At 41.3% G+C, this 24,736-nt stretch overlaps 1 protein-coding gene and 1 long non-coding RNA gene across 7 annotated transcripts in view; one reads left to right on the top strand and one right to left on the bottom strand.

Moving 5' to 3' along the window:
* The window catches only part of LOC308626434, a 131,117-nt gene extending 126,700 nt beyond the window's left edge, over positions 1 to 4,417 (bottom strand). The window contains exons 1-2 of the long non-coding RNA XR_014017250.1: positions 4,340 to 4,417; positions 2,456 to 2,507 (exon numbers count right to left, since the gene is read on the bottom strand). This is a non-coding gene — a long non-coding RNA (uncharacterized lncRNA). The remainder of the gene's footprint in view (positions 1 to 2,455; positions 2,508 to 4,339) is intronic.
* Positions 3,896 to 24,736, top strand: part of HS3ST5 (heparan sulfate-glucosamine 3-sulfotransferase 5) — a 288,558-nt gene continuing 267,717 nt past the window's right edge. For all 6 annotated transcript variants that reach the window (XM_081251470.1, XM_081251471.1, XM_081251467.1 and 3 more), the window contains exon 1: positions 3,896 to 4,686. The gene's annotated coding sequence lies outside the window, so the exon portion shown is untranslated. The remainder of the gene's footprint in view (positions 4,687 to 24,736) is intronic.

The following is a 24,736-nucleotide window of genomic DNA, read 5'->3' as shown; positions in this document are numbered from 1 at the left end:
TTTTACATTGCTGCTGTAAAAAATTATGATAAATTTAATGATTTAAAACATCCATTTATTATCACAGTCCTGTAGTCCAGAAGTCCTGGTACAGTTGGTTCAGGTAAGCCCTCTGCTTAGTCCTATAAGGACAAAACCAAGGTGCCATTAGCACTGCATTCTTCTGTGGGGACTCTGCAGATTAATCTGCTTCCAAGATCACTCAGGTTGTTGGCTGAATTCAGTTCCTTGTGGTTATAGGGTAGGGGTCTCATTTCTGGAGCTCACTAAGCTAAAGGCCACCTGCATTCCTTGTCCCATTGGCCCTTCCATCTTCAAGCATGTTAAATCCTTCTCATGCTTTGAATCTCTCTGACTTCTCTTTGTGTCACATCTCTTCTGCTTGTCCCCTGAGCAAATGTTCTGGTTTTAAGAACTCGTGTGATTAGGTTGGGCCCACTCAAGACAATACAGGATAACCTCCCCATTTTAAGGTCTGTAATTTAATTACTGTACATCTTGCAAAGTCTATTTTGCCACATAATGTAACATATTTACAGGATCCAAGAATTAGGGTGTGGGACCCATTCTGCCCATCACCATGTGAAAAAAATAATGTAAAATATTTCACTAATAATTATATCTTGATCATATGTCAAAACTATAATATCTTAGATATATTAAGTTAAACAAAATATAATATTAAATTTACCTGTTTTACTTTTTAAATGAGCTATATAGAATTAAAATTGTACATGTGGCTCACATTTGTGCTTGCATGACGCTTCTATTAGCCAGCATTGGTCTGGACCTAGAGAGTTGTTAAATCCTCTTGACCGTCCTCATCGTTTCTGACATCAGATCTGTGGACCCACCTCTTCCATAAGAAATAGTTTTCTTATATTCAGGTGTGGCCTTACACTTTTAGGCCTCTGACTGCTAAACATTTCCTAGCACAACAGAAAACCAGAACTTTCATACAGGGACATTCAAATACAGTGATGGAGCATGGAGATGTGGGCTCAGGGGCTCATTTCTGCAAAAGGTAAGGACTCCTGTTGAACCAGACCTACACCTGATAAACCTAGTGATTACTGAACTCACCCTATGAGAGCAGAGGCTTCTTTTATTCATCTTTTGGTTTCCAGTGGTTGGCACAAAAAGAGTTCCTTTAAATAAATATTTACTTAACCAACTGAGTCTAGATGTCAGTGATTAGCTCGTTTAAAAAAAAAAGATATAGTTGGAAAACAAGTCAAATACCTTCTAATAATGACAAACATTTCTATACTTTACTGAAAGGACAGCCTACATTTGAAACCGTAAGCTGAACAATATTTAACGGTTGCATCTTTATGAGACAAGAGAGTGTGATGATGCTCAGAAAAAATATATTCTTTACCAAATGAAAACTAATTAACCAGATGTTTTTATTACTGTGCACTTTATTTGGCTTTGGTGACTAAACCAAACCAATGCATCTGTGACCATTTTCAAAACTGCATTCTAAAAAGATTTTTTGGCTGTGCCTCTTCATCCAGTGTTTAGTTTTATTTGTTTAATTTTGCACAATACTGAAATGTTTCTACTAAAAATGTTAGACACCCACCCACCCTCCTCTGCGCTTTACCTAGCAAGAAAGCCACACTGTTGGAGGAGTTGAAGAGCAGTACACGCTGAAAGTGCATATACCCTGATCTAATCCTCCAACCCAAGGCTAGGTAGAAAGCCTTTCCAGAGCTTTGCTTCACAGTTTCTGGGGTTGTACCTGCTCCCAGCCCCAGGTGTGATCTTGCACAAGCTAGGCAAAATCACTGTGACAATGTCTTAGTGCGTCAGCTACAGAGCTAAGGATTCTCTGAGGAGAAGTTAGGACTGCTGAGAAAGCACGGGCTGCTGATTGTTCCTCTCCTGCCAAACATAAACCTGAAGCAAGATAGAATTATGAGAAACTAGATTCATCTCACCCCATCGTCCTCCTCAGTAATCTTCCTGGCACAAAAGAAAGAATGAATACCAATAAAAAGGTAATATAAATAAACATTTTAAATAAAGTTGACTAATTGAAAGGACTGATAGATGGATCGATGCATTCTTCAAAATCTATTGTCATGCTTTTGCAGACTTTATTGCTTATCAGCATTTTTCCCCTCCAGAAAAACAGAACAGCAACATTTGTTCAGAAAAAAGCAAATTGTGTTTCTTCCTTTCTTATTACTTTTATTGTTTGAGGTTTCTTTTAGACTATAATGTGTCATTGTGATTTTGAGATGGGGAAAAAACAATCCCTTGTCTTTCAAACATAAGGATGTGATTGTATGCTATTGTTGCCAACAATGAGCTACAGAGGTTAATGGATCACATATCTGGCAAACAGCCATCTTTCCTCCTGCTCAATATATTAAACAATATACATTCTGTTCTTGCTGCTGAGCTTATGATTTTGTCTGAGTAGTTGGTAAATAAGTTTACTTACATTTAAGTTATCTCTTTCTAGAACTCAACAGCTTTGTCCTTCAGGCTGTATCCTGAAATTGAAAAAGTACAGCTTGAGATCCGAGTTCACCACCTTTGGAAGTGATGGTGAGAGTGGGCATGGGGAAGGGGGTGGGGGTCGCAATTGAATGATAATCTAGAAATATTGTGCCTTGTGAATTGCATCCAACCTTTCATTTTCAGATTGCCTAAATTAACAAAGTAAAATTACCATAATAGAAAAGAATGGATACTGGCGGAAGCACCACAATTCTTTCCAGTGCTGTTGCCAGTGAGCATTCCAACAGACCTCTAATTAAATGGACCAATTCTCTCCAGGACCCCAGGTTGACTCGACTCTGCATTCTATAACTCATTTGAAAACAGACCAGCACTCATAAGCAATAACGTGACTCCCAGTCTAAAGGACTTTTCTGCATATTGCATTTGTACTAGGGAATTAATATGAGACCTAATACCTCGAGAGAGAGAAAAAAATTGTTTTTTAAGGAAACTCCAGAGGGGAAAACTTTATCAATGAGAAAGATATTAGTTTTCTGGGAAATTTTAGTCGGGTGGGGCTAGATGATGAGTGAGGAGACCGGAGTTAGGAAAGAAGAATCAACACATCAGTCTCAGATTAGGTGGGGTCTTTTCAATCAGGCAGAGAGCACAGGAAATAGCACGTAGAGTCCACTGCCCCATTGCTATTCTGGGAGCAAGGGGTAGGCGGGACGTTGACTGAATTGGGAAGGCCAGTGTGCCTCTCGGGTTTGGGATCTGGAACCAGGAAAAAGGCAGAGCCCTGATCTCCGCTTCCCAGCTAGGCGGTGATCGCCCCCTGCGACTCCGGAGGCACACAGCAGTCTGAGAACCGCCGCTGCCGCAGCCGCTCGACCCCTCACAGCCTCCAGCTCTCCCGCCTGGCATATGCTGGAGCCACACTCGAGCTCCCTGGACACCTGTGTGCCCCAAGCTCCAGGTCTAGGCCCCTCTGACCCGGGAGAGACCGGTCTCAGCTTCTCCGACTTCTGTGTTCCCGGGTTCTGCCACCCTGGTCACTTCCGCGGGTTCCTCAAGCTGCGACTTCAGTTGGCCGGGGAGCCCTGAGCGCCCACCCGGCCTCCTCACCGCGCTCCTGGTGGGACGCGCTGCGGTTCAGCCGCAGGACCTCGGCCTCCGGGTAAATCCTCTCCTCTGCCCTCCCCCTGCAGCAAGCTGCTCCCTTGTGGGCGGGCCCGCTCTCGGCTGAAGACACCTGCGCTTCCTTCCCCACCCTTCTCCGCCCTTTTCGCTGCGGTTTCTCCCCTGCCTTTGGGAGCTCAAGCGGCAGCTGGAGGAGGAGCAGGGGAGGAGGACGAGGGCGAGGAGGAGTAGGGGCGGGGTGGGTGGGGAGAGAGCGGGGAGGGTGGGGACTGGCAGCCACTCCGCAGCTGGTCGCCGGGGACCCGATACCTCCCGCGCGCCCGAGTGATGGAGGGGAAGAGATTCGCTTAGACACACACACGCGCACACAGCTGGGCACGTCTCCGGGAGGCAGCCGCCGGGAGCCGGGCGGCGGCCGTGACAGCACGAGCCGCGGGGAGCCGGGCGCCCACGCAGCTTGGCCCCGGCGGCTCCAAGACCCCGGAAGGGAAGAACCCAGCCGCACTGTTACTCTTTTAGGCTGCTCGGGAGGAAGCAAGCTGCCCAAGGACCTGTCACTGAGGACGCAGGAGGTTCTCCGCTCGGCGCTCAGAGTCTGGGGCCGCGCCGGTGCCCGCGTGAGGCGAGGAGGATGCTCACCTCCTCCCGCAGAGCCGCTGCGGGCCCAGGCACCGCGCGGACTCGGGCTCTCGCGGCCGCCCCTGCCGTGCCCGCGCCGCGGGAGCGCGCCCTGCCGTACCTGGCTCCAGCCTCCAGGGGAAGTGCGGGAAACGCGCCCTAAACTCCACTACTTCTCGCCCGCCTCCTCCCCTTCCTGGCTCCCCGCCCCAGACCTCGCAGCCGCCGCCGCCGCCGCCGCCGCCGCCTGCGTGTAGGGCCCGCCTGCCTCTTACTCTCACGCACGCACGCACAGCCCCGCTGACTCGCTCGCATTCGAGCAGCCTCGCTCACCGCGGAGCCGAAGCCCGGACGTCCGGAACTACTGCACCAACTGGGACTGCAGGAGACGCCCTGTGGCCCGGAGCGACCCGCCGCTGGCCCCCGCGCCCTGGGCTCCCGCCCACGCTGCCGCCGCCGGGGACGTTGGTGAGCAGGGCGCGCTGCCCGCCTCGCGCCGGGGAGGGGCTCGAGCACAGGGGGCTGAAGCTTCGTAGATTTGGGGGGAAATGACAAGAGGGGAGGTCGCTGAGGAGAGACATCCGTGTGATGCCGGCCAAAGCGCTTTGTGGGGCGCGGTTCTCTTGGGCACTGCCTTGAGGAGACTTTTGAGACGTTCTCTGGGGCTCGAGGTTAAACTATTGCGAGATGGGAAACGTGAGGGAGAGGATTCTCGGGGTAGATTGAGAGAGTCGTCCGTGTCAAGTCTGTCTGTCTGTCTCTCCTCGAGCCGGTCGCAGCGCTCTGGGCTGTCTTTGAGGGAGGTTGGAAACACGCGTTAACTGCGCACAGCAGAGTTTGGGGGCCCGCCCTCGGCCACTTCGGGGTGATTGTGGGGCTGTCGCTTGGAGCGCGAGACGGCTTTGGGCGAGTGGGGGGCTGCGAGACCCGAGGAGGACAAGCAGAGGGCAGGTAAAGGCGCGGTGAACTTGCGGGTCGGGTGCGTTCTCCGCCCCGCCGGCCCCCACCCCTCGAAGTACCGGCCCCCGCCCCAGGGCAGCCCCAGTGCACGCAGTTCACGCAGCCCTTCCCACCCACCCCCGACACACACACACACACACACACACACACACACACTCTCTCTCTCTCTCTCTCTCTCTCTCTCTCTCTCTCTCACACACACACACACACACACACACACACACTCAGGAGATAAATGCAGTGGAGTGGGTGGTCATACCGTTGTTACTCAGAGGTGCGCGAGGTCGCTGTGGCTACTAACTGGAGCGCAGAGACTTATGTTTCTGGGACTTGGGCGACCGCCTAGGTTTGGGGAAGCCGGGAAGGAGCGCCCAGCCTCCTGCGGATGCCTCTACCTGGCGGTTCCAGGTGCACAGCGAGCAAACCTCTGTCACGACTCCAGAATCACTTCACCTTGGTGGGCTCCGCTCTCAGGCTTCCCTCATTGAGTGCTTCAGGGCATCGACCCAAGAAAAGCTCCTCAGATCCCGGTCTCCCCAGTACTCACCCGGTGGGTCAGACTCTCTCTCTCTCCCCCTCCCTCCCTTCTGCTCCCCCCCCCAGCTTCTTCATGGAAAACATTGATCCCTTAAGGGGAGGTTTAATATTTGCAAAGTGCTTTATATCATATTACTTCGTGGATACATTTAATTGCACTGTAACTCTTCTCTGATTTATGTAAACTTAGTCGGATAAATAGCATTCAGGGTCGGAATGGGGTGGGAGCGAGAGTGGGTGGGCGTTCTTTCTCTCACGGTGCTCCTTTCTGAACTGATTTGCTAGAAGTAATTTAAAGCGGGTGCTTCTGAAAGCTTTTTTGCTCAGTAGTTTTGACATACTTCAGGGCTTTAGACGAATGTTTCCACAGTACAATTTATTTCAAGTATATTCAGCTTCTATTCCAAGAAAAAGTTGAAGATAATAAAAGGGATTACAAAATTGGATATCAAAACTATTTTTAATGTTTTTATTGGTGTCAATTATGTTGTACCAGATTTTTTTTTTTAAGTTGCCGTAGTGGTTCCTCCTGGTAATGCTCTTAAAAGGAGAAATGAAAGCGATCTACTTACCTTCCTCCCTCTGTTTACAAATGGACCTTGCTTAAAGTGACTGAATGAGTGGCAGGGTAGGCTTCTTTAGGGATATGAAGTCATTCACTAGTGAACTGATGGAGACACAGGAAGACAGTATAAGAAACATAATGATGGAAGGAAACTGCTGCTTAAATTTAGCTGTCTCCAGTGCAGGGACTCTTAGCAGTGAACAAGAAAACTGCTCTGGCCCCTTCCAGATTACTCTGGGCTATTTAAAAAATACTCTTTCCTGGATTAATAAAATATATAGAAACATCATCAATAATATAAAGTAATATTTTCAAATAGGTGCCTAAAGGAGATAATATGGAAAATCACAAGCATACTCTTCAGAGTTTTACAGAAGTACTAGGATCATGGTTTCTAGGTTAAGCCAGACCTCATTCTTAAATTTTAGTGTCCCTTTGACACTTCCCTTAGAAGTCCCTTTGACTTCTTTGTGAGCAGGTGATGCCCACAGTGAGTTGACTACGCTTGCATCATTGTCCGTACCATTTTGCAGGCATACACAGATGTTTTTGAATGAATAATCTTCTTACTCACTGAATTTCCACTCATTCAAAAAGGAGCACAGGAGTACACACAGTATGCAAAGCTGAGCTGAGTGTTATTTTAAATAACAAGGAAGGGTTTTCAGTGGAAGCTGGGTGCTTACTCCTACACTGTGTAATGTAAAAAGAACTGCAGAACAGTGACTTATTTAAGGAAGCAGCATTTTGCCCAAAGTAGGTGGTCAATCATGAGTTGTTGACTCAAAAGTCATACAAGATGTTCACTAGCTAAGTTCGCTTTCACCATAAATCCCACCATTATTCTTAACACACCGTGTCATTTAGCTATGACTCAACTTCAAAGAATTGATGTTGACTTTAATGTTCTCACTCTTTGAATACTTTGGAGAAATAGAACTATCTGTGCACTGCTCTAGCTTTCTGTGTGTGATTTCTATGAAGCAGTGCCAGATCCGCATATGTCATTAGTATTCATTTATGAGTAAATGCAAATGTTCCTGTTGCACTGAGAAAGCTAACCCGAATTCCTAGAATGCAACAAATATTATGCTCCTTTTCTCATCTTTTTATTTTTATAATCTCAGAAACAGTAACATCTCTTACAAGTGCAGTTATATGTAAAAGAGCAGGTTAACAAAAATGGTTATTTAGGATTCTTTAGAAAAAGGGAAATGCCTTATGGAAATTTTATTTGAGAAGAATTTTCTTTGACTCTGTTGGTAGGTCTGCCAGAGTGGTCTTTTATTTTAGGAATGTTCATTCATGAATGAAGTAACTCTCAAGGTAACTTCCTAGTAAAAGGAGATAGCAATCCCTTAGTAAAGGGGACACTTGCTAAAAATGATGCTTAAAACGGGGAATAGAGTGTAAGCAGTAACATTCTTGTGCCACTGAAATTATGTGAATACTTGTGTATTTTATTTATGCATGATTTTAAAATTTTCTATTTAATACTTTATTCAAATATTTCATATTCTGAGATTATTGCAATTAAGTGAGGAGTTATTGATTGATAATGGAATTATAGCTTGTTTTGTTTTAAGAAAAGGTGAATAGTCTGAAAGAGAGCAAGTCAAGTTAAGGAAATGATTGTCAAACCTCAGATTTATCTTCATTCAAGTTCTGTCCTTTTTTTTGGTGGGGAGGGGGACCTCAAAACCAAAATCACTAGTTAAACTTTCACTATGACCTAAATTGTTACTATTTAGAAAAATCCTACATTGTAATTCTTCTGTGAATTTAATACAAATTCTTTAAAACCAGCAAAAGTATAACTTCTTTCCCACTGAAATCCAGTTTAATTGTTGACAAATTTTGCTCAGTCTAGAACCAATATTTATTTCTGTGGGTCATGAGGTTACCCTAACCTTTACAGCAGGAGTGCAATTAAAGCAAGATATTAAGAATTTCACTTGAAAATTCACTGATCTAACTCAAAACCATTTCAGAGCAGCTAACACTTATCGAAAGTAGAAGTAAAAGATTATATCTGGAGATCCCAATAATGTATAGGCAGGGTAAATGGACCTCTTTAAATCTCACATGCAAGTTCCATTATCACGTCTTAACTAACATTTGGTACAATGGATTATTTTCCCTCTTCTTGAAAAGTTTTACGAAAGAAAGCTCTGTCAGTATTAAGAGATGTTGGCAGAGTTGGTTTGACTTTAGGCCATTTTACCTGGATTGTGTGTGGGAGGTTGGTAAGTTACATCTATATACACACGTGCTTCCGTATAAATATTTATATACATATGAGCATATGTATATATCTAGAGCACATCTCTATCTACTTGTATACTTTATATACTTGTGTATGTTTAGGTATGTATCTACGTTTTGTCTCATAACTTTGAACAATAGGAAGAGAGTCCTGCTTTGTGGCATATGCAGTTTGTGAAGTCATCATTATCTGGAGAATGATACTTATTAAATGCTCAACTAGTTTGATGTTAAAAAATTGGGAGTGTACTAAACTATTTTGAACAATTTATTTAAAAAACACTTATCATAAACTTTAGTATGTGCCTGACACTGTCCAAAGAACTCTGCTAATATTAACTCACTTAATTCTGGTAGCTGCCCTGCTCTCCGCAGAGGGAAAATAAATAGGTAAAGCGGATGTTTTTATTATTATCCTCATTTAGGAGGTGAGGAAGTGAGGCTCAGCAAGCCTAAATAAATGGCTTTAGCCCCACACCTGCTCAATGGCAGAGCTGGCCTTGGCGCCCACTGTGCGGTGCCGCTGCTCTTGAGCTGATGTGTGTTTTTTTAAAGTTTACTTAAACAGGGAACCAAAGGGGGACCCAAGTTAAGTTGTAAAGTAAATGCATTCTAGCAACTGAGATTTATGACAGTTCAAGTTAGAGTGAATTCTTAAGGAATTTGTAAGGAAGATGATTGGCATGAAGCATAGAAATAACCTGATCTAGAGCAATGCTAGAGCAGTGCTATAGCTTAATGCAGTTTTTAATGGACTCAACAATTTTCTTAGGTCCAACTACTTTTTAAAATTACGTAACTTAAGAACTGATGCCATATTTAAGTAGTTTTAATAGCTCAGAGGTTCTGATATTGCATGTTTTATGCTTGCCATTAATATCCTTATAATGTTGGCTTCTTGCATAGAGGTCAGTGTTATGTGTTCCTATATGGTACTTGCCAAAAGAATCAGAGTTTAATGTGAAAGTGTGAAATGAGACTTATTCTGCTCTGACCCATTTGGCATACAGTAGGCATCCAATTAATGTTTACTGCACAAACTGATGAAGGGTATTCTAGAAGTGGATAGTCCAGAAACTTTACATGTCTTTAAAATTGCATAGTTTTAAGATTGTGATTCAGTATTGTACAGGCTTTTTCCTTCGTTGATGACCTCAGGACATCATCATCTATGAAACCCTGTGGATTAATAATCTTTTTAAGATTGAGTGACCTGAGATGAAGGAAGATGATGGGGAAGGAAAGTAAAATAATAAATTGATTAAAGTGTTTAAATTTAGAATTTGAGAAAAGGAAAACTGCCTGTAATTGTACCTTTTATTTTAAAAAGGCATATAAGTACACTACCAAATGTAAAATAGATAGCTAGTGGAAAGCAGCCACATAGCACAGGGAGATCAGCTGGGTGCTTTGTGACCACCTAGAGGGCTGGGGTAGGGAGGGTGGGAGGGAGGGAGACGCAAGAGGGAAGAGATACGGGAACATATGTATATGTGTAGCTGATTCACTTTGTTATAAAGCAGAAACTAACACACCATTGTAAAGCAATTATACTCCAATAAAGATGTTAAAAAAAAAAGGCATATAAGACATAATTAACATTAAGTAACAGAATCCTTACACTGCTAATGGGGTAGCACAACTCTTCTATCATAAATATTAACAACTTTACTATTTGAGTATAATTTGGGGAACTATTTAGGAACATATTAAAATGTCATTGTAATGCTGTTTGCCATAGCCTAAGTCAAGTCAATAAAAAAAATCACAATAATTCTGAATGTGCCTCAATATAAATAAGGTATTTATTATAAGTACTGGAGTCAGACAGAGCTGGCTGAATTAGAATCCCTGCTTCATGGCTTGTTAGCTGTGGGATCTTGGACAGATTACTAAACATGTCTAATTCTTAGTAATCTTATCTGTTATATGGTTATGGAAATAGCAGTTCTAGATTTCCCTATATCTAGATTTGATAATATATGTAAAGTGCCTAGCATACAGTATCATGCATAGTGAAGATTCAGCAAGTAGTAATTGATATCACTGTTATCATCTTTAATATCCCTGTAATATCATCAGCAATGGTTAAACATAATGGGTACATTATTCTCTATATCTATCTATTTATCAATCTGTCTTTATGTATGTGTGTATCTTGAATTGGTTGTTCTCCATTACAAAGCATAGGTTCTCTGGACTGTCTCACTGTTGAGAGAAGGGTATGAAGAGAAGAAATATGTGTTTCAGAGTTAAGTGTGATTAACATGTTACTGGATTTAAAGGCCTGCGTCAAGCACAGAAATTGAGAGGAGGCTTTTGGGACAGCTACTACACAGTTTTTTCTTGCAAGGCCCAGCTATGTATGTTTACATAATTCTTTGAAAGATGTATCCTCTTATACAAATACAGTTAATGGGGAAGAACAAAAGGTTTGCTAAAAGCATTGACCTATTTATATTTATCTTTTTATACCACATGAGTTGAAGTATTAGGATGCACAGAAATTTCTTTCCTTTTATACTTTTATACCATATAGAGTTCATGGTTTAAAAAGCTATTTCCTAACTCTGATGATTAAATGTGAGTAACTTGATTTAAAGGTTTAATTTTATTCTTAGATTATTTTTCTGTAATGCATTTAATTCAGGTAGCCACCTGGCTATCCTCACTTTACAGACTTATAAAGCTTAATACTATGTTCCTCCATGTTATTTTGCCCTAATGGATATACCTATTTACCTCTTTATCTTTGTAAAAATAATAAATGATATTAGCTAACATTTAATTAACATTTACTAATGTAACAAGCTTTCTACAGGTGTAAACACATTTCTTTCCCACAGTGCATTCAATAGGGTATGTGTCATTAGTATTTCCATTTCACAGATAAGGAAACTGAGGCCCAGAGATGTCATCTAACTAGAGGGGTGGAGCCATGATACAAACTCATGTCATCTGGCCCAGAGCCCACACTTACCCACACCAACAGACTTCTGAGTAGCAATTAGCCCCGAAGCACCTCCCTGTATTTCTGGGCCTTGAAACCCACGCCTTCCTATTTCCCTGTGTCCTCCCTGCAACAAAAGAGGGGTTTATCTTCAATAAAGTTTACTTTCCTGGCTTTGTCCTATCACACTATTTTCCTGTGTATGTACAACGGCCACAAAAGCAAAGAATGAGACCATATTAATTTTTAGTAAATGGTTGGATCTGTTTTTCAATCGATTTAAATTGGTTGCCAAGATCCTGCTAAATAGTTGCATTTATGCTCTGTATGCAGTGGTAGGGAACTACCAATCCATGCTAGTGGAATTTCTTCATCTGGTGAGCCAGCTGCCTGTGACTTGAACTTCCTAACTGCCTCACTTTTTCTGAGCTGAACGAAATAGTATAGGACCAAAGGGCACTGGGAAGGGGCTCTTCATCTCACAGACACAGTGTGCATGAGCAGAAAGGCTCACTATGGGGAGCTCCAGGGTTCCTGGGGGTCTGAAGGGTTCCTGCCTCCTAAGAATAGCTGGAAAAGGCCCGAGGACTGTTCCATGGGCCACCTGCCTGAGTACCTCTCAAGAGCAGGGATTGTGCTGGACTGTGTCCTTGTCACCCTTTTCTCCGTGGTACTTGGCACATGGTATAAGGCGGGGAGACTCGGAGCTTCTTCCTTCAGGCATCAGAACCTGGAAAGCAGAGAGGTGAGGGATTCAGGCTGGAAAGACACAGGAGGGACGTGGAGGCAGAAAACAGGGCAGATAAGGGGGTGCGAGGGGGTGAAGGGCCGGCAGATGGATTGGTAGCCAGGGGCGGTACTTATTTTCATTTCATTTTTATTCAGGTTATGGTTATATTCCTCTGTTCCCAAATCTAGCCTAGATCTGCAGTGAGCACTTAACCCTGATATCTGACTCTGTAAAATGAAGAACATTATTGCCTACTGTCCTGGTAGCAGTATCTGGCACACCATAAAATTTTAATAAGTATTAGCTGTAATTATTATTTCTTGATTTTCTGCAGACAGAATTATGTTTTCTTAATCAAGTACTTATTTTTATACACCGTTTACTCTGAAATGGATGACTAGACAGTCAAAGATTACTAGACAGCATTTAGTTTTGGAGTTTCTGAATTCTACAAATACTAGCATCCTTTAAATAAGGGACACCCAACTCTGTACTTACCAACAATAAAATCAAGAGTTTAAGAATTTTCTACTCTCTCACTTTGTCCCAGCTTCCCCTTCCCCCTTCTCGTGTCCTCAAGTCCATTCTCTACGTCTGCATCTTTATTCCTATCCTAGGTTCAGCAGAAACTAACACAACATTGTAAAGCAATTATACTCCAATAAAGATGTTAAAAACAAGCAAAAAAAAGTTTAAGAATTTTCATACACCATTTCTTTTTTTTAATAAATTTATTTATTTTATTTATTTATTTTTGGCTTCATTGGGTCTTCGTTGCTGTGCACGGGCTTTGTCTAGTTGTGGCGAGCAGGGGCTACTCTTCATTGAGGTTCACAGGCTTCTCATTGTGGTGGCTTCCCTTGTTGCAGAGCATGGGCTCCAAGCGCACAGGCTTCGGTAGTTGTGGTGCGTGGGCTCAGTATTTGTGGCGCACGGGCTTAGTTGCTCCGCGGCATGTGGGATCTTCCCCAGCGAGGTATCGAACCCATGTCACCTGCATCAGCTGGCGGATTCTTAACCGCTGCGCCACCAAGGAAGTCCCGCACACCATTACTTTCTTAATATTACCTCTTCTCAAATACTTTCTGTTATTTTGCTCTTCTGTATTGGTAGCAGCATCTGTCCAGATGCCCAAGAAAACTGAGAAACCAGGAAAAATAGTTAAAGGATCAGAGTAGGAACACAGGTAACTGGGGATCATCTTGTATTTTTCCTTCTCTTCCTCTAGTTTGTCACCAAGACATGACAGTGTTGCCTTTTGAACATCTACCTACTACCAGCCCCAATGCTCCTGCTTTAGTTCAGGCCATCAGAACTTCTCACCTGAATTACTAGCTTCCTTATTAGCTTCAGGTCTCCATCCTCTTCAATGCTTCTGAATTTTTTTCTGAATGCTAACCTGATCATGTAATTCCCCTGCTTAATAACCTATAGCATCCTCTGCCTTCAGGGTAAAGTTCAAGCTAGCTCAACTTTCAAAGTCCTTACTGTTTCAGTGGCCCAGCCTGGGACTCATCTCCTGTCACTCAACCTAAGGTCCCTTCAATTGAGTGATTCCAAGCAAAGAATAGAGCGTGCTCTTTCACACTTTCAAGCCATTGTACATGCCGGCCCCTCTGCAAGGGGATTCTCTGCTTGTCTAACTTCTTGTCTTCCTCACCACTTCTTTTTGTTTTCTTACTCTTCTCCTTCTTTATAGCCTACTTGCCTCCCTCCAAGCCAGGATGGGTTAGCTTTCTGATCCTCTATTATATGTAGTTTATTGAATTGTTGGTTTATTTGTTAATGAACCCCCAAAGTACATATACACATACTTGTCCTAACCCCCACCAGTGCCTGGGCCTGCACCTTCATCTCTCACCCAGCACAGGGCTGGGAAAGACATGCTGGTAGTTGTACATACTATAGTCTTTGTGCCAGGATGCCTCTGTTACTTAAAGTCGGCTTGAGGAGAAGGACATTTTTTGTTGTTCGAGAAGAGAGCCAAGTGGGTCTTAAAACCCAAGTTGGCAAAAGGGACCCTGATGTAGGAGGGGGTGTAGTGCAGAGAAATGAACTGGAGATCTTTGTGAGTGTGTTTCCCTGTCGATGCTCACATGAGAAAACAAGGTCAATGTTCTCCCCACCCCTATCATCACCAGTCCACAGGTGGGAAGTATACCTCTGTCCCTGCTGTCTAAACACTTGCCACTGAGTGTCGCTTGCCAGCTTCAACCAGCTGGCGTTAGCAGCAAGAAACAATATCATGACAGTAGTTCAAAATCATCACTCCTACATTCGGCCTCTAATTCATTGAACACCTACTATAATCCGGGAATATCATTTAGCTGATTCAAAAGACTGAGTTTGGCACATGACAGGCTATTCAAGATGCAGTGAAATTGTGGTTGTAGGAACACATAAAAGTCAGAAACTCTCAGAGGTTCCACCACTATCCATATTTGTCTTCTTGGTTTTTTCCTTTGAATACTTTTTTTTGTTTTTGTTTTTTTTTGTTTGTTTGTTTTCCTTTGAATACTTTTTAAGGAGCTTAGTGGCCATTCAATGTATCCTCTCTTTGACTGAGATGCTGATCACTTGGAATTTTTAACATTTTGGTTTTTTAGAACTATCTGGAATAACTCACATTTTCTCAGTAAAGGAGGTTAACGTTTATGCCATGAAAAGGGAGAATTTATACCATTCCCCCCAGACCTTTCATCTCTTACCCAAAGAAGGAGTACTGGGAAAAAGAATACAGGTTAGAGTCTTTTGCCTACTGTATTTCAAAAATATACTTAAGTTGTTCCGCGTTTTTTCATTATTTTTCCATCTGGAAAGCTTTTTTTTTTTTTTTTTTCACCTGGGATGAACAACCGAATTATTAATTCTATTTATATAATGTGCTGTATTCAGAAGAGTAGCTGCCAAATTTGTTGGGACCTATAACAAGACAATTAATTATCCAGCAACACGAGGACTATTGAGTGTTGGATATAAAACAGATGGTGGGAGAAGAAGGATGAGGCAGTCAGGATGCTGTGAGGGGTGCGATAAGTCTTTCAGGCTGTGTGGGGTAAAGCCACTTGTGCGCCAAGCCTCCCTCATACTCCCTGCTGTGCTTATTTTTCTCCATTGATACTTCCACCACTCCATCACTTATCTCCTTGAGACTGCAGCTTCCCTGCCCCACTGCCACCACATTCATTTTAAATGTCAGGGGAAGTAAGGGGAGGTGAGGGCAAAAGGTCTGCTCCCCTTAGACCCTGGACACAATGCCAGCATCTGTGGCAGCCCCAGCACCTATCCCATGGAGCGAATCAGGCTGCCATTACCCTTGTCCTGACATTGCTTTTAGTCCTGCAGATGTAGAGCTTTAAAGAGTTTGAGGTTCATTTCAGAATCAGTTAAGATAAGTTAATATTACAAGCAAACACCATGCATTTTTTTTCATTCGCAGATTTCAAAGACCTAACCTAAAGTTTAAACATTTCCCCAGAGAAAACCTGGTTGAATATCAGTGAAAAATGCTTACAAGAAACAGTTACTACCCGCCCCCCCCCCGCCCACCTTTCACAGTGATCCTCCTCTGTGTCTAATCCAGTTTGTGAGAATTAGCAGGTACGTTTATACTGAGCTCAATATTTGATAGTAGAGGTTACAGTGACTTCACCGTTGATGCTTTTCTTATAGATTACCATCATGATGCATTTAACTCTGTGAAAGTCATAGTACTTGTTGGTGTGACAAAGGTGGTGACATTTAGATTTCAGATATTAAAAAAAAAGAAAAACTATGTAATTGCAAACTTTGTCACTCATGCACCAGAGAAATACAGGATAACCTAGTTAAGATAAAGTTACAATAAAGTTACTCATTCATCATAAAAGAGTGAGTTTCTGATCTGAGGAAGTAAGCAGTCACCTTGCCTGTCCCACCCTCTCAATATCAGGCCCATCTTTTATCATTTAAAGTAGAGCTCGCTAAAATAGATTACACTGACAAGTAGTAATCACTGACAGCTGCATTTAATTAGCAAAGCAGATTCCTGCTCATGACAATAAAGTATTATTACATGTTTAGCATTAGCAGTGGCAGTAAAAGAGGTGACTTTGCTAACACAGAACTAGAAGACCCGTTTTCTTTATGTAAAAACACACACAAAAGTTTGGCTGGAATTGAGCTTGTGCTACGTGGGAGTGTGTATGGTTACAAAAAGAAAGAAAAACATTAACTATAAAAGTGGTTTTTTTTTTGTTGTTGTTGTTGTTTTAAACAGGCAGATTGTATAAGGAATAAGAAATCGTCCAGTGCCAAACATTGGTCCCCGGTCTGGAACTGTGTGTCATTCTTTTTGTGTCTGAGTCTGTGTGTACGTTTGCGGGGAGTTGGGGGCAGGGGTGGTGGAGGTGTTTGGGTGCCAAAGACAGAAACACAATTAACCATGTAAATTGGTAATTTCTGATTATATTGACACTGGATCTTCCCCTTTCCTTCCTCCCTTCCTCCCTTCCTTCTTTTCCTCCTTCCTTCCTTCTTTTCTTCCTTCCTTCCCTCTTTCTCTTTTTGTGCTTTACCCTATATACAACTGTGACTTGTAGAGTACTTGAAAAATATATGCAATCAAATTTAGGATTTTATATACATTCTAAATTTTAAAGTTAATTGCAATTTCCATCCATTCCTTCTTATAATATAAGCTTGTCCTATCTCCCACTGCCCCTGTTATTCCCCCTCCCCTGCCCTATCTTGCCCTCATCTGGTAATTTTTACTAAGCATGAACATATAATGCTGGGATTCCAAACATCAGCATAGATGGTCAATAGTTTGAGCAACATGTACCACCTGCCTAACATCATCAAACCGCAGTGCATAGGTAGCTGCCGCTAACTTTAAGAAGGGCTGCGAAGAACGCTCAAACTAGCAGTCCTTGACTTACATGACATTTGCTATTTTCATTACTTAAGTGTATCACTCGAGATATATAAACAGATCAGCTTATTGCAGCATTATCAGTAGAATATTAGTCCAAGAACCTAATATATTTTCTCACACTCGTGGAACCCAATTCAAAAATATTTACTGGAGGTCTAAAATCTGAAGCAAAAAAATATGATGTTGCATGTCTGGAAGCTGTTTTTACTGAGAAAGCCTAGTGTGTTTTCACGATGCTGCTTTTAGTTATCTGGACGGCATTTATTTTTCAAGTTGTAAAAATAGACTCAGTATAATATACTGCCATCTTTTAACTTGCCACTTATAAATGCTGTATCCATAAAAATCAACTTATGTATCCATGGTAATAAGAGGCAAGATGAATATGAATAAAGAAATCCTAAATTGATCCTCCAAAAAATTTCCATCATCAAACTGTTTAGCAGACTTGCTAAATGTCTTTTGGTATTTTTTTTTCCTCTCTCCACTCACCCTCTAGTGGACATAAGCTAAAGAACAAGGGGGCTTCCCAGGACAGCCTGAGCAAAGTAAACAGCGGAGATTCCACAAAGGATGTGGCCAGCCTACTAGTTTGATACTTATCATTATCCACAAGGACAATATGACCACCAACTGCGTTCACAACCCCCCACTAGGCAGTGTACCATCTTCATTCTCAAATACTGATCATTCTAACAAGGGTATTTAGAAAAAAAAAAAATTCAGGAGCTTATCTGTACTTCAGGGAGATTTTACAAAAAGGAAATTCTAAGGAGCAGCATTTGTATGGATACTAAATATAAATAACTAAGTTAAGACCATTTAAGAGTTATTTTGGGGGCTTCTCTGGTGGCGCAGTGGTTGGGGGTCCGCCTGCCGATGCGGGGGACATGGGTTCGTGCCCCGGTCCGGGAGGATCCCACATGCCGCGGAGCGCTGGGCCCGTGAGCCATGGCTGCTGGGCCTGCGCGTCCGGAGCCTGTGCTCCGCAACGGGAGAGGCCACACAATAGTGAGAGGCCCGTGTACCCCAAAAAAAAAAAAAAAAAAGAGTTATTTTGAATATTAAAGTACAAAGCTTCACTAAAACCCTAAATTTAAAGCCCTACTGAGTCTTATACTATGTTGGTATTTAAGTCCTATTAAAAAAGAGGTTAATTTTTATTTTGTGCTTTAGAAACCAACCAAGAATAGAAGATTCTTCACCGAAAACAGTTTATAGGATTCAGGGACGTTGACTAAAAAGTATTGTGATCATTGAAATTGGGTATGTTTGACAACTCAATGTTTCAACTATAAAACTTTCCAAAATTAGATCTATAAAATTGGAAACTTTGCCAGCAACTGCTCTAATTACTGTGCTAGTTCATAAATCAGTACTGAGGAATAAAGGCCCAAATATTCTCTTCTAAAAATGTATTTGACTCTTAATATTGTCATTACTCAGAATTCCATTTTCAGTCATTAGGCAAATACTTGTTGAAGGCCTACTGTGTACTACAGAGATGACAAAACACAGTCCTCTGGCTTCAAAGAGTCAGGAGAAAAAGTAAATTATTACTTTACAATTAAATAAGGATCCATTTATTTTCACTTCTCCCCTCCCACCAACTAGAATGTAAAATCCACTGAAAGCAAGAATTTTTATCTACCAATATACCCTAAGTATGCTAAAATATTACCTGGCACATAGTAAGTGCTCAATAAATACTTGTTGAATGAAATCATAGTTATATGACATATTAAAGAAGAGTAGAGGAACACAGAAGAGGCTGGGAGGGAAACGAGTAAGAAAGTACTTCCTGGAGGAGGTAGACCTTGAACTCAGTCTAGAAGCTCTAAATGGAAAATAATTTGAGCAAAGCTTACAGAGGCCACATATACCTGCATAAAGCTGAGTGGGTTTGTTGTCTTTTTTTTTCTTTTTGTTTTGTTTTGTTTTCTTTTTGTCTTGAAACATGCCTTAACACTGAGTCAAAGAAACACTACTTTGACAGCCAAAATAGTATATAAGAAATTTGAGTCTTGGGATGCAGTAAAACTCTAGACGCCTCTGTCCATCTCTATGTGTGTTTCACATACACAATAGCTATATCTAGAATATGCCTTCCTTCTCTACAAACGCTTAATGAAACTATCCCCCAATTCAACCTTAGGTCCATGGATTTTGTTCCATTGTACAGTGATTGAATGTCAAAAGCCATGTGTACATAATGAATAAAAGTGATGAGCTGAAACCATAAACCTGCCCATGTCAGAAACTACTTGTCCCTCCAGGGCCAAGTGAGAAATGAGAGTTTTCAGAAAAGATATTCAAGGCAACACAGGTGTAACTCCCTTCACATGATCCAGAATCTTAGAAACTTTCCAATTTTTCGGGTGCCCATGAGACATGGCAGCCCTGTTGTCTAAAAGGGAATGAGAATGGGTAAGCCTTTTCAAGTATTTACGTTTTATGTGCAATAATGGCTATAGCAGTGCACAGTATCTCTTCTGTTAGGTTATGTTTATCTCATGCAGACTCCTTCCTTTTTATTCCTCCCCTTGAATCTCAAACTCTCAGGAGCTAAGACCAAACACAAAGAAGTCAATTCCAAAGAAACAAAACTGAGTTATTTGTAGTGAGGTGAATGGACCTAAAGTCTGTCATACAGAGTGAAGTAAGTCAGAAAGAGAAAAACAAATACCGTATGCTAACACATATGTATGGAATCTAAGAAAAAAAGAAAAAAAGGCCATGAAGAACCTAGGGGTAGGACGGGAATAAAGACACAGACCTATTAGAGAATGGACTTGAGGATACGGGGAGGGGGAAGGGTAAGCTGGGACAAAGTGAGAGAGTGGCATGGACATATATATACACTACCAAACGTAAAATAGATAGCTAGTGGGAAGCAGCTGCATAGCACAGGGAGATAAGCTCGGTGCTTTGTGACCACCTGGAGGGGTGGGGTAGGGAGGGTGGGAGGGAGGGAGATGCAAGAGGGAGGAGATATGAGGACATATGTATATGTATAACTGATTCACTTTGTTATAAAGCAGAAACTAACACACCATTGTAAAGCAATTATACTCCAATAAAGATGTTAAAAAAAAAAAAAAAGTCCATTCCCCGCCTCCAGCGCTCCTGCTGGAGTCTCCTGAGGATGTCTTTGTCAACCCTCACCTCGTGACGCATGACACGAGTGTTCCTTCAAAGTAGCCTTCTAGATTTCTTTGGACCTAAAGTTAAAACTGTGTTTTTCTTTTGAGAACTTTTGAAAATATCCTCTGTCCCAAAATTAAGATCAAAAGTACTGAAACCTGTACTCCTTAACCCACCCCAGGCCAGCATAGCTTTATACCCTGGATAACTTTGTATACTTTAGCTTTCCATTCATTGAGAAGGAAAGTGTAAACTAAATATGTAGAAATAATAAGATTTGCATTGACTGAGTTGCCATTGAATACCACATGCTATATTAGAACCTTAACATGCACTGTTATTTTCTTCCTTTTTTCCAGCTTTATTGAAGTATAATTGACCAATAAAATTATAAGATAGTTACAGTGCACAAGGTGCTGTTCTGATGTACATCTACATTGTGAAAGGATATCCACCCCTGCAAGTTAACTAACACATCTATCATCTCACATATTTACTTCCTAAAAAAAGTTTTTACAATAGGTCCTTGTCGGTTATCAATTTTAAATATAACAGTGTGTAAATGTCAACCCAATGAGGTAGGTTCTCTTCAACTTTTATAGATGAGGAATTGCAGCTGAAGTTAAATTGCTCAAAGCTGAAAAGTTAGGAAGAAGTAGAGATGGGAACTGAACTCCCGTCTTTCTGATTCCATAAATTCGTGACTCCTGCCACCAGTCATATTACCCACTGTAGGTTTTTCTGAGCATAAAATTGAAGTATTCCTGTACTATTGATACTAACCAAAGATTAATGATTTTACCTGTATCCCCCTGCACACACTTAATAGTCATCCGAACACAAGTCCTTGAATGCCTTAATAATTTTACATATCATCAAATTTGTGCCAGGTAGTTTACATATGTTATCTTTCTCTAATCCCAGTAACAGTCCTGCTTTAGTATTATTTTTTTCCTTGTGCCTTCTAGGTAAAAGAGCTTCCCTTCATTCCGGTGTATGACTTTTTATCAAGTATGTTAGGAATGGGCCAGGTTGAGCTGAGGTAACAAGACCCCATTTCAATGGTTTCGCACCTCAAAGGCTCATTTCTCCCTCCCACCACATGTCCACTGCAAGTTGGAGGGCTCTGCCACAAGGTGACCTGCTCTGTCCGAGCAGCGTCTGTGGGGAACATTGCTGATCTTGTGGCATAGGGAGGAGACATCACTGTGGAAGACATGCTAGCTGTCAAGGCTTCCCTCTGGAAGTGACACAAGTCACCTGTATTTATTTTATTAATCAAATCAGTTCCTATGGCCAAGTCTGCCATCAGTGAAACCAAGAAAATACAGTTCTCTCCCAGGCAGGAGCAGCAAGTATTTGGAAGTTTAATACTGTCTGTGACATTACATATGCTCATCATATCTCAAAACTATGGTATGTCTAGTCTCTTTAGTGGGTGAAAGTCAGAGAAACCTTCAGAGAGACTGGAAAGTATAGATGGCAAGAAGGGAACTACGCTGCCAGGAATTTTCTCAAGGGCAACCTGAACAGCTTCAACAGAAATGACCTCCAGAATTCTTGTCCTTTCACAAGTAGTGTTTCTTCACGTCTATTACTTTTGCTAAAATGGATTTTAGTCATTATCAAAAGGGAATTTATACACTGCACTGTTGCCTTTTTGAATTTAGAGTATATATTTAGAATTTGGAAGCACTTTCTCTGATGTCAGTTCTGCAGCTGTTTTTTTTTTTTCTCTTAATGTGTTCTATGAGCAAATGTAGATTGTAACTATAAACACAGTGCAAGGAGAAAGCAGGCCCATCTGTCTCTTTCAAACTTGATTAAGGAAGGTTGTGCAGACCATATTTTTAGTATGGTCTTAAAATTAAGGTTAAGTTGCTTTGAAGCTAGTTGACGACTATAGATTTATTCGTTTTCAGGGTTAAGATAAAACAAATTGAAAATATATACACATTCCCAAAGACACATTATGTTGCTCCTTTAAAACCACAATTAGTTTTCAGTTGCATGGGAAATAACATTTGCAGGCATAGAGAGCTTTCCTCCTCTGACTTTGGTGACAGAAATTTTGAAATGGCTAACAATACTATTACTTGTAGTTAATACTACTAACAAGAATTGGACATGCTTTCAGGGAAAAGTCTGTATACTACCAAGCACTGTATAAATGCAAAAAATTATATTACACTAATCTAAATGGCATAGAGAAAAGTAAATTCCATAGTGACTGTAAGAAAAAAGTGGCTTTTCTGCTTGTTCTAAGTTGATTTTAATAATTAATCTGAAAGGCTTCTATCAAGTCACCACGTTATTAAATTATTAAGTGACCAAAAAATACCAGACTAGCCCTATTTTTCTCCACCTCCCATTACTATGAGAAACAGACAAATGCCAAACAATCGGATAAATAGTCAGACTCTGAGTTAATTGAGAAAGACTCTGGGAAAAGCCATTAGTGGCTCTGATGAAGAAAAATTTTAAAGGAAAAGAGAAGAAGAAATTCCAGGTGGAAGAAGAATTATGAAACAACAAATAATTTTCGATATAGAGAGAGCAATAAACCCAAAGGTTAGAATGTTTCAGTTATAGCACAATTACAATAAGTGCTATGAAGGAAGAGATATGGGGACATATGTATATGTATAACTGATTCACTTTGTTATAAAGCAGAAACTAACACACCATTGTAAAGCAATTATACTCCAATAAAGATGTTAAAAAAAAAAGTGCTATGTACTTTACATTTTTAATCTCCACAGTGCTCCTGGGTGGGAGTGGTGGGTTCCACAGGAGGAAAAAAAAAGAAGAGGCTTATAGCAAGCAGTTGGCTAACTTGCCCTAAGTTTCAGTTAGAACATCATGTAAACCAAAATTAATTAAATCCATTCATCTATTTATTCTTTCAACAAATATTTATTGAGTGTTTTCTAGACACCATTCTAAGTGCTGGAATACTGCAGTGAACAAGAGAGGAAAACCCTCTTGTCCTATGGGGCTGCTATTTCTACAATATTCATGGTTTCCTATTTTGTTTTTGGAATGTTACGTTTTTTTCAAATAAAATATTATATGCCCTCCCCCCATACATAAAGCAGACAAAAATAAAGATGCTCTGTTTAAGGTGAGGATAAGGAGCTGGGAGCTTTACCCAATCAACACCTCCCTTTCCTTCCTCATTTCACATATACCTACTTAGAGAGTCCCTACACCTTGAGATTGCTACCAAAATAGTGGAGATATCAGTGTGGGAAATGCAAGTGTGGGAACTGTGGGAAGTCCAGATGGTGAGAAAATATGAATACTAGATTGAAAGAGTAACTTATGATGTAATTGAACTAGTACTGGAGTGAGGTTATCAGAGAGTGGAGAGCAGGAGAAATTTGAGGGGAATAACAGAAGACAAGAAAACTTCATAGGAGGCTGTTTACCTGAACTAGTGATATAGTAGTGGACATTGAGTAGATCCAGAAGGATTCAGAAGATATAATGAGTCAGCATTATGTCTGATGTCACACATTAAAGAGACATTGTAGATTTCAGGCCAGAATATGGATTTTGGAATCAGATAATCTAGGTACATAGTCTGGCCTCAGTACTTACTTTATAACTTTGGTCAAATTCCTAATTTGACCTGAGCCTCAATCTCCTTATCTGAAAAATGAGCATAATAAAACCTAATTGTGAGAATTAAAGATAATACATGTAAAATCCCAAGAACAATGTAGTCTCCTACAAAGTACCATCCCATCACCACCAATTTTTATAAGATTTTCTAGGGACTGTCTTATGTGTACTCAAGAACAAGTTCTATTATTATTATTTTTACCAATACTATTTCTTCCTCTCTAGTAAAAGATTGGATGTAATAAAGAACTGATTAAACTTGATGTGGCATATATTATTATGAAGAAGGGTGAGAGAGAGAGATTCTGATTGGCATAATGGTGGAGCCATTGACAAAAAATAAGAATCAGGACTTACAGACATACTTACACAAATATACAAAGGAACTGAAGTATGTTTATTGCAATATTGTTAATAGTAGCAAAAGATGGAAAAACTTGTATGTCCATCAACAAGAACTGATGAAGTAGGGACTTTCCTGGTGGTGCGGTGGTTAAGAATCCGCCTATCAGCAGGGGACATGGGTTCAATCCCTGGTCCAGGAAGATCCCACATGCTGCGGAGCAACTAAGCCCATGCGCCACAACTACTGAGCCTGCGCTCTAGAGCCCGCAAGCCACAATTACTGAGCCCGCGAGCCACAGCTACTGAAGCCCGTGCGCCTAGAGCCCATGCTCCACAACAAGAGAAGCCACCGCAATGAGAAGCACGCGCACCGCGATACAGAGTAGCCCGCACTCACCGCAACTAGAGAAAGCCCACGTGCAGCAATGAAGACCCAACGCAGCCAAAAATAAATAAATAAAAAATAAATAAATTTATGAA

Source organism: Mesoplodon bidens, assembly GCF_964165515.1.
Source record: "Mesoplodon bidens genome assembly, chromosome: 12".
Classification (NCBI taxonomy): Eukaryota; Metazoa; Chordata; class Mammalia; order Artiodactyla; family Ziphiidae; genus Mesoplodon; species Mesoplodon bidens.
This window is presented reverse-complemented; position numbering and strand designations above follow the sequence as displayed.